At 36.9% G+C, this 10,202-nt stretch overlaps 1 long non-coding RNA gene across 1 annotated transcript; it reads right to left on the minus strand.

Annotated features, from left to right (window-relative positions):
- Window positions 1-297: 297 nt before the first annotated feature.
- LOC127446862 (uncharacterized) lies at window positions 298-9,968 on the minus strand. The gene is made up of 3 exons (XR_007898258.1): window positions 9,892-9,968; window positions 4,315-4,389; window positions 298-1,301 (listed from the first exon to the last, which is right to left on the minus strand). It is a non-coding gene; the product is annotated as an uncharacterized LOC127446862 (long non-coding RNA).
- Between the last annotated feature and the right edge of the window lie 234 nt (window positions 9,969-10,202).

The following is a 10,202-nucleotide window of genomic DNA, read 5'->3' on the forward strand; positions in this document are numbered from 1 at the left end:
GTGAGGTAAAATGGCTCACTATTTGGCAAGTATTTCATGAAATTCACCCTTTTTGTGCATGTCATTATAACTGCATATCAATGATTTATAATGCATTTTAAATTACTTATTTGTCATTAATAAACCTTTTATAAACCCTAAACAAAGGGAACATTTAATGTAAAGTGTTACCAAAATAATGTATAATTCAATACAGAATTGTTAATTACAAATGATATTATCAGCATAACATTTTGAATAAAAAAGTTGAAACGTATACATGATTTTGGAAATTTCTTATTATTTTATATGGTCCCTTTTTGCTTTAAAGACAGCATACACTCGAGCTGGCATGGACTCCACAAGTTTGTGATCATGTTATCCAGCATGATTTGAGAATGCTCCAAAGAGAATCTTGTGTGCTTTAAATGAAAGCAATGAAATCTGACCTTTTGTACAAATGACATTTTTAACCTAGAAATTGTGTAAAATCTTACATTTTTCATCTTTGTTTTACATTTTTCAAAATCCTAAAGCTTTTTATTTATTTGTACATTTTAAGAAAAATCCCAGATTTTCAATGTTTTCTCAGACTTTTGGAGCCCACTGTATGCAGATTTGCTTTGATGGGCCTTGTTTTTTTGTTTTGCATGACCAGTAGTATAGCGACAGGAAAAACAGCAGATTGAGAAAGAGGAATGTGTGCTGTTTGCTCAGGCAGCTTGTTAGTAACTCACCTCATTTAATTTCACCCCTCCCATTATTCTGTCCTTCCTACCCTCTGTTTCTCAATTCCCACTGAACCCAGGCATGCTCCCACCAGCCCCGGAGCAGCACTAGTGTCATGGACAGAGAGAAATAGAAACCGAAGCAGGAATGGAGGGAGAGAGGAGATGTGAGCACTGTTACTCTGCTGAGAAGTGTTAATAGTTATTGATCCACTGTGTTTTTAATGTGCAGCGTGGGTCGACTGCCACAGGAAGGCTTGGTGGGGGGTGGTGGGGGGTGTAGAGGCAGACACACTCACAGACAAGCCTAACGCACAGAGAGAGAGAATGTAATAGAAATCTCACTGCCCTGTTTTTATGTGTGTGTGTGTGTGTGTGTGTGTGTGTGTGTGTGTGTTTGCGCTGCGTCCCTCCCATCTCTTCCATCTCTCTATCTCGGGCTGTAGATTGATCTTCCTCTTCCTGCTGTTTGGGTCTCTGTCATTACCCGCTCTGTCATTAGAGTGGAGTCAGCAGCCGGGCCGCCCTGCCCGCATCACTCCACACAGACAGCTCGACTCATCCCTCATACTGCTCCTACATTTATAACAGCAGCTGACACACACACACACACACACACACACACACAAACTTGTTTTTATATCATTGTGGGGACTCTCCATAGACTTCCATGCATTTTATGGATTTTATACAGATATAACGATAATTTCTATCCCCTAACCCTACCCCTAAACCTAACCCTCACAGAAACCTTTTTGCATTTTAACATTTTCCAAAAAATATCATTTAGTATGTTTACTAAGCCATTTCCCTCATGGGGACCGCTGGCTGGGCCCCACAATGTAGGTGATCTCAGGTTTTACTCTCTTTGTGGGGACTTTTGGTCCCCACAATGTAGCATAAACATGTACACACACACACATACAGACCAGCGATTCTTGATCCCTCACTTCTGCTCCAGGGGTCTGTTATTTTACCAACACATTGACAGCCTTGTGCTCTTTAAGACATACAGTAGATTAACTAAAACATCATACATATATTTATAAAGACTTGTTTCTGCTATATTTGGGACTTTTTTTGTATAAACATGAAGAATTTAGGAGAAAATATAAATGATTGTGTAAGGAAAAATGTATATCTTAGATGCTATGTCTTGTTGCCATTTCTTTGAAGTTTTGATAACAATTTACATTAATGTTCCCTTTGTACAAGGTTTATAAAAGGGTTCGTTAATGAAAAGTTATTTACAAATGCATATGCGGTTATAACAACATGAATAAAAAGGGTGACTTTCTGTAACACTTGCCAAATAGTGAGCATTTTACATGTTATAAATGCTTAATAAATACACTTATTCATACTTATATTAATCAAAAGCTTAAAATGCCCTAATTCATGGTTTATGTCACAATGCAATAAAAATCAACTATTATAGTGAGATTAAAATAAGGGATTATATTGTTTTGCTACAGACCACTTTGTGTATATATTCATTACTGTAATGTCTTGACTCACTTGTGCTGTTACTTTCCTTGTCACATTGATTTCAAAAGAATGGTTTTAACTAGTCCTAGTTACCTAAAATCCTCTGAAAAAACACTTTTCAACTCTTCATTCTCATTCATACAGGTATATCATATGATAAACCCTAATGACATTAAACTATACTGAACTTTATTTACAAAGAGTTATAATGTTGGCAACTCCTTATTAAATGGAGTTAAGGTACATAGTGAGGTAAGGTAAATTAAGGTACATTTCCACAAGTTAATAATTTTGAACAAGTGTTATTAAGCATTTATAACATGTGAGGTAAAATGGCTCACTATTTGGCAAGTATTACATTAAAGTCACCCTTTTTTATTCATGTTGTTATAACCACATATCACTGATTTATAATGCACTTGTAAATGAACTATTAGTCATTAACTCCTTTATAAACCCTTAACAAAGGGAACATTATTGTAAATTGTTACCGAAGTTTTTCACCTTTTTTAAATACTATTTTCCGTACAATAATTCATTTTTAAAGGGCCCTGTATTGTGACAAATTAACTTTTAAAAAAAGTTCAAATATTCCAATTAATGCTAGCTTGTAAAAGCTGCATGCGTAATAATGATAAAATGCTGTAGTTTTAGATTTTTTCACACTGCAGGAAGCATTAGCTCTCACTATGAGGTATACTTTACAAAAAAGGTATTTTTGGACAGGGCACCATGGTAATACCATGGTTTTTGGACACTACCATACTGGTAATTACATAGTATTCTTGATGTACTTTGGAGTGCCATGTAAATACCATGGTATATGAATATGGTAATCTTACAGTACCATATGGTGTTACATTCTGATACCACGTTATCACCACAGTATACTTTTGTGTAATGTTTAGGATGCTGAAACACTATTAATGTGTTATACAAAGATTTAATGGCCTTACAATCCTCTTGTTTCTTATGTAACAGATCTAGTGTGCACGGTAAGCTTGCCTAATACATACATTTACATACATGTATTTATCCAGGCTCATTAGAGGGCTCAGACGGAATATTCTGCTCATCTCTAAATTAGAGTTAAATGTTTAGTAAGAAGAAAGTATATATAAAGATGTATAGGAAGGCTTTCTTTCATTGTAAACTGTATTCTACCAGATAATGTGTGTATTGACCTTCTCTCTCATTCAGATCCTTATTGACTGTAATTATGACACATCACCTAAGCTATTGCATTATAGCCCCCCATGTTTAGCTAATGTATTTAATATTCTGTAATATACTGTAATACATTGTTTATACATTTAATTAAATTCTGTAATGCACATCAGTCATTGTTGTCTATCAACCTCTCTGCAAAGTTTATGAAAAAGAATCAAATATATGATCATGAAAATGAATGAAACATTCTGGTTATAAAAAATAAAAACCTAAAGAGAACGTTCCTAGAACATTGGGACTTGGTTCCCAAAGAAATAACCAAACGGGACCATATGCTAATGTTAGGGTAACATTCTGTGTTTGCTGGGGTTTTTTTATCCATAAAGTGTGATATTTTATTTATTTACAGTTCGGTTTTATAAATCTGTGTAAACGTTTTGCGATCCAGGGTCTAAGTACCAAAGCAAACTGAATATTTTCTAGGATTTTTATAGATTATTTTTAATACAGATCAATGTCGCATTAAATTAATTAGAATAAAAATGTTATGTCGCAGAGATTAAGGCCTATATATTTTTTAAGCATCCGTTCATATGATATAAGTACCAGTAAATTAACCATTTGATTATTGCTATTTTTATTTATTCATATATTTTACATTGTATTTGCAGGTTCTTTGTCATGTTGTGTCTTCTTTTGTTATGCTTATTAAGCTCTTTATTAAGCTGTGTTTTAGCACCTGACAGATGTAATGCAAATTAAGTTATTACTTCATTTTAAATTATCATAATTGCTGTTTTTGTCATTTTTGTTGGTGTTAGCGACAGAGGAACATTGGTATCTGTCTGTTTTTTTTTTTGTTTTTGTTTTTTTTGATGGAGATGTTAAATGTGTCAGATAACACACTCAGCTGGTTCTCACAAGCCCTTCGTTCGGATGGAGCAATTACCATGGTGTGATGACAACTGGTCAGCCATTACTGTTCCAGGTAATCACAGTAGGTGTGTATTTCCCAGACAGAGAGCTGTGTGGTGACGAGAAAGAGAGAAGGAGAGGTGAAAATGTGTGGAAGAAAGAGAGAACAAAGGAAATAAGTGGTAAAACATATTACCCTCATTCTGTTGTTAAAACTGTTAACATGATGACGCGGGAAGTTGACATGTTGCTTCCGCATGTTCCAGTACCCTGACATCGACCCCATTCTGCTGAGTTACTGACAATCTCCCATCAGACACTTTAGCATTAGTTCAAATTCGTTTTCACTTGTGGTGCGACTGATAGCATGTTGCATCAGCAGCTTGGGTAACCTGGGTTCTTATCATGTGTTGAAACCAGAAAGTATAATCAGCCATGTACCTAAACTGTTTGCATAATCAGTAGCCAGTATGATTTGGCAGTTCCCTTAAACCTCTCAGATTACATTTTAACTTCATTGACAGTTAGGTTTAGGGTTGGGGTGTGGCGGTTGTTAAAGGGATAGTTCACCAAAAAATGAAAATTCAATTATTATTTACTTACCCCTGTGTTGTTATAACCCTATATGACTTTCTTTCTTTTTCTTAACACAAAGGGAGTAATTGTGAAACAATTTTGTGCTCAGTGATATCATACAATGGCAGTTTATGGTGACTATCTCTTTAAGCTTCAAAAGAATGCAAAAGTATAATTCAAAAGTCTGATAAATTATTCCACAAGACTCAATAAGCATACAATAAGGTTTGGCGAGAAACAAACCGAAATCTAATGTATTATTTAGTGAAAATGTTCACTGACCATTGATCTCCTGTGCGCGTTCATGACAGGGCACAAAAGCAACAGTTCATGCAGCGCCCTAGTGCATTGGGGCGTTCAGGCGAAAACTAATTTTGTTTATCTAAAAATAGGTCCTCCACAGCAATAGCGACAACAGAACACAACACAGCTGCACACAAAATAGAGAACAGAACTTACTGAATATGTCTGAAGAGTTTGTAGATGAAGAATTGATGCATTTCTATGCCCAGCCTTCTGTTGTCGCTATCGTTGTGGCAGAACTGTTTTTAGATTTAAAAAATTAGTTTTTGCTTGTACGCCCAATGTCGCGAGGGCTCTGCAGGAACTCTTGCTCTCGTGCCCTATCATGAACATGCACAGGAGATCAACGGTTAGTGAACATTTTCACTAAATACATTAGATTTCGGTTTGTTTCTCACCAAACCTTATCATATGCTTTCATAACAATCATGAGTCTCATGGAACAATTTATCAGACTTCTGAATTATACTTTTGTGTCCTTTTGAAGCTTGAAGAGATAGTCACCATAAACTGCCATTGTATGACATCACTGAGCACAACAATTTTTCCCAATTCCTCCCTTTGTGTTCAGAAAAAATAAGAAAGTCATATAGGCAAGGTTGGGGAGTAACGGAATACATGTAACGGGATTACGTATTTAAAATACAGAACTGTATTCCACTACAGTTACAATTTAAATCATTGGTAACTAGAATACAGTTACATTCAAATAGTATTTTGGTTATTGAAGAGATTACTTTGCATTTTATTGTCATTTGTTTCATTTAATATTTAGTCCTTTCAGATGGAAAACATTTATACATATAAACGATGCGATCCAAAGTGCATTTGAACAGCGGTGAAACACTTTCTTATGATGTGTTACATTCATACGAGCAGACAGAGAAGTAAGTTTGAATTAAGTTTGGAGCAGAGGAAATAGAAATAAACCTTGTGTAAATTGTCAGCTTTACGCTAAACTAAAATGCTATTTCTAGCCATTTTACATGAACATGTTATCAGGCACGATCATATTTTTTATCAAGAAAATTCACGTTGGATAATAATTTCTTTTTTTCTAGTAAGACCTTTGATATTAGGGCAAAAATCGTATTCTTGATAATAAGTTTTGTATTGTTTTCCTGTAAAAATATCTAAAAATCCTTAAAACAAGATTAATTTGATTACAACACTGTATAAGATATTTATGTTTTTCAGAGAATGTATTTTTAACATGTGTATTTTGTCTTATTGTACTGGCAGAGTTTTTATAGTCAAAACAAGTGAAAAAATCTACCAGTGCTGAAGAAGTAATCCAAAGTATTTAGAATACGTTACTGACCTTGAGTAATCTAACGGAATACGTTACAAATTACATTTTACAGCATGTATTCTGTAATCTGTAGTGGAATACATTTAAAAAGTAACCCTCCCAACCCTGCATATAGGGTTATAACAACACAAGGGTAGTAAACAATGACTGAATTTTCATTTTTGGGTGAACTAATCCTTTAATAAAATGTGTATTTCTCTTCACTGTATTACATAATTTACAGCTAAAAACAACCAGAGACTATTTAGCAGAGACAGGCCACTACTGTTCATATGAATGGGAGAAATTTGAATGCCCAATGGTCAACAGATGCAGAAAGGAATTCCCACCTTACAGGTAAAAGAGCTAAAACCTTTTAGGTACAGACATCACCCTTCAATCAACTCAAGAACACACATGCGCAATAGCTATACAAATAGCTTTTTTTTGCATAATTTGAGGTAAGGAGCACAATATATGATACCAGTGTTGTCAGATTTTACTGCTGATTTAAAACATGCTCTTTGATCATAATCTTAACCAACTGTTTTGGAGATTTCATTTTTTTCCCCATTCAAATAGATAGGAGCTGTACTTGTATAGCGCTTGTTTACATAGAAAAATAGCTGCTCCAGAGCTTTTCAAAGATGGCCACCAGTGGACTGACTTGCTAAAAACAACTCGCTTTTGGCGCCACTCTGCAGGCATTCACCCTGAAACTAGAGCTCACACGTGCCCTCACGTTCAAAAACACTTCCTGCTTCGGCCACTGGGGACAGTGCTTCAAATTTTGGTAAGCACAGACCGAGTTTAGCTCAAGAAATTTCAAGCTATTGTTTCCAAATTCAGAGATTCTGCCATGACACTGATGAAATGGTCAGCACCAGAGATCCATCGAATGATTTGGATCTCAATGGTTGAGCTCCCAGTGGCCTAGACTGCTGAAATTTCTCCAGATGTCTGTGGACCCCCTCACAGAGGGTTGGACCTCTACATGTGGGAGCAGTTATGGGATGGAGAGCGGGAGAGAGATGAAAAGTGGAAGCGAGGAGATTCCTTGTTTCTATGGCACCTGAGGATGCCATTTGTGTGGAAACCATTCAGCTGCTGGCCAGTGGTGGAAAATTTCAGCATGTGGTGCCCTACGATGGTCCCTGGCTCACTGTATTTGTTGAAATATGAGGGTTTAACAGAATTGAGAATGTTTCGGTCTATGTATATTTCCACTTGTAAATATTTGAATACTTACTCTCCACTTTGCCCCTGTAAAAGGCAAATTTAATTGAAGACCTATTAAAATAGAATCTTGGGTTATGAATATGAATTACTCTGCATTTACATGTATCATTTGTGAAATGACGCAGAAGGAATTTGAATAGTGAGAGAGGGGGTGAAATTACAGGCTGAGCTCTTTTCTTCAAGAAGAGTCCTGAATCTCCTTTAGCATTGTGAGGAAATGTTTAATCTGTCTCCCGCTGGGAAACCGAAGCCTAATGCAGTATCTCAGTGCCTCTGCTGTCTGGAGGCAGAATGGCGGAGACATTTTAATGCATTTCAAAGTTCTTCTCTAGGTACGAGATGATGGACGGAGGAACCTTATATTTGTGAACACCCAGGGTTTAATGCACTCAGCGGCGCTCGCCGCCTAGTCTTGCAGCCAACAAAACATGTTCTGCAGAATAAAAGAAAAAGCAAAGCACAAAATTATTCTCCCTGCCTTCTATCAAGCTCCTGCATTCAGCAGTGCGTCTGAAGGGCACGTCAGTCTGCCTGCCTCTCTCAAAGAGGTAATTATCCTTTTTCCTGTCACAGGGCTCCAAATGATCTCTAACCACTGGGGAGCTTTTTTAGGGGCTCAGCTTTGTCAATAGGAAGTCGAAAGAGCTTTAATTTTCACACAGCTGCACATGTACTTTCATCTCTGTGTTATTCTCCTAGCGGTCATCCATCCGTCTTTGTTTGTGACGTGGCGTGGTGTATGTGTACAGCCTGCCTGCATTAGCATATTTATTTATAGACTTACACTTTCCTTACAGTCATTTTTGTGTAACAATTTTCACACTTGACATTGTCTGCGTGTAATTTCCCTTTCAGTGTCTCTCTGTTTTCTCCTCTCTTTCCTTCCCTTTCAGAAAGAGACATGAATGGATGGAAAATTATCACAATTACTCACATAATTGAGCCGTCTTTGTGGCAAGTGCAGCTCAAGGAGCCCTTTTTCCATCAGCCAGAATGGTTTCATTATAGGGGTTTTCATATTCCCTGACACGGGGCACGGGGGGGGGAGGCGGGCGGAGAGGGGCTGAGGAGCGCTGGAGTGCGCAGAAAAGTCGCTGGGGGAGAAGGGTGGATCATTAAGGTCACAGTGGGGATAATTATCTTGACTATGGAAAGAGCATCCAGCACCTTTTTCTCTTCCCCACCACAAAAGCACCGTCCCTGGCCTTTCGGCACAAAGAACTTGGAAATAAATGGCGCTTCCACCTACAACTTATTCAGAAAGAGAGATGGAGAGAGAGACTTGTATCAACATGACAATTTTCTATTATTAAGACTAATGGCAGGCTGCCTTAGGAGATCAAAGGAAGAGGGGAACGTGTTCAGGTGTGCTGGAGTGCTGACCTCTACCCTGGCTTTGTTTGAGACTTAACTCGGAACAAAAACCAAAAAGAATACAGAGCCCCCTCGGAAGGCTCGCTGCCCCCTCCACTGCACCTAATTATTTAATTAGAAAATTTGCATGTTTTCTGTCTTTATAGAGGCATTAATTGGACAATGTGAAGTACATTTGCAGCCATGTAATCAAACCTTGTTTCAACATGCAAAAGAGAGGAACCAAAATGAATAGTATGTAGCTAGATTGTTTTTTTCCTGCTCCCAGCTGTTTAAAATCATCCACAAGCCTCTGCTCCACTGCATCCACGTCTAAATGGTTCTGTTTTCCCTCGGTATGACTTTCATTGATTTTAATTTACTGCTTAGTTTGAAGATTTGATGACTGCCTGTCTAGAGCCTTTAGCCTCGAGACACAACAAGGAAAAATAAGATTCTGTGCTGATCCGATCCAATCGACAATAAAACCACTGCTGAAACGCAGCCAAACATTGTGGTAATCGTGCAACACGTACCTACACCTATGATTTGCCTCTAGATTTCTTATTTTAAGGTAGGAATGGTATTTTTAAGGCCATGTGATCGTTTGCTTGATATGAAGCCTGCTCAGAAAACCAGAAGGTAGATTTCACAATTTATTTATTTCGGTAAACATCAACAATGATTAAAACTTTACATTAACAGTTATTTGTTCTAATCATTACAATACAGTTGTTGGGGTTTTTCGTTTGTTGGCTTGTCTGTAGATCCACAGAGTAACACATTACTTTTAAATACTGCTTTACAAGCATCTAGCAACAGGCTAACAGGTCTGCATACAGCACTTACAGTGATTGTGTGTGTTTCTGTAGGTGTGAACCGCTGGCCAGCTCTGAAGAATTCTTCCATTAAGAGTCAGCGGAAACTGAAAATATTCAACAATGTAAATATTAATACTGCATGAAAACAATATAATGAATATATGTAAATCAGTAAACAGTTCATAAACAATTTTTTTAGTTTTTATTTTTTTTATTTTTTTTGGGGGGGGGGGGGGTTAGATTAGATTGCTGGCTTGGTGTTAAGCTAAAATCTTGAAATTTCCATAGACTCCACAAAATAAAATTCTAGCAAGCTGTTTTGAGTTATTTTCCAAAGTT

The sequence above is a fragment of the Myxocyprinus asiaticus genome, chromosome 10 (assembly GCF_019703515.2).
Source record: "Myxocyprinus asiaticus isolate MX2 ecotype Aquarium Trade chromosome 10, UBuf_Myxa_2, whole genome shotgun sequence".
NCBI classification, from domain to species: Eukaryota; Metazoa; Chordata; class Actinopteri; order Cypriniformes; family Catostomidae; genus Myxocyprinus; species Myxocyprinus asiaticus.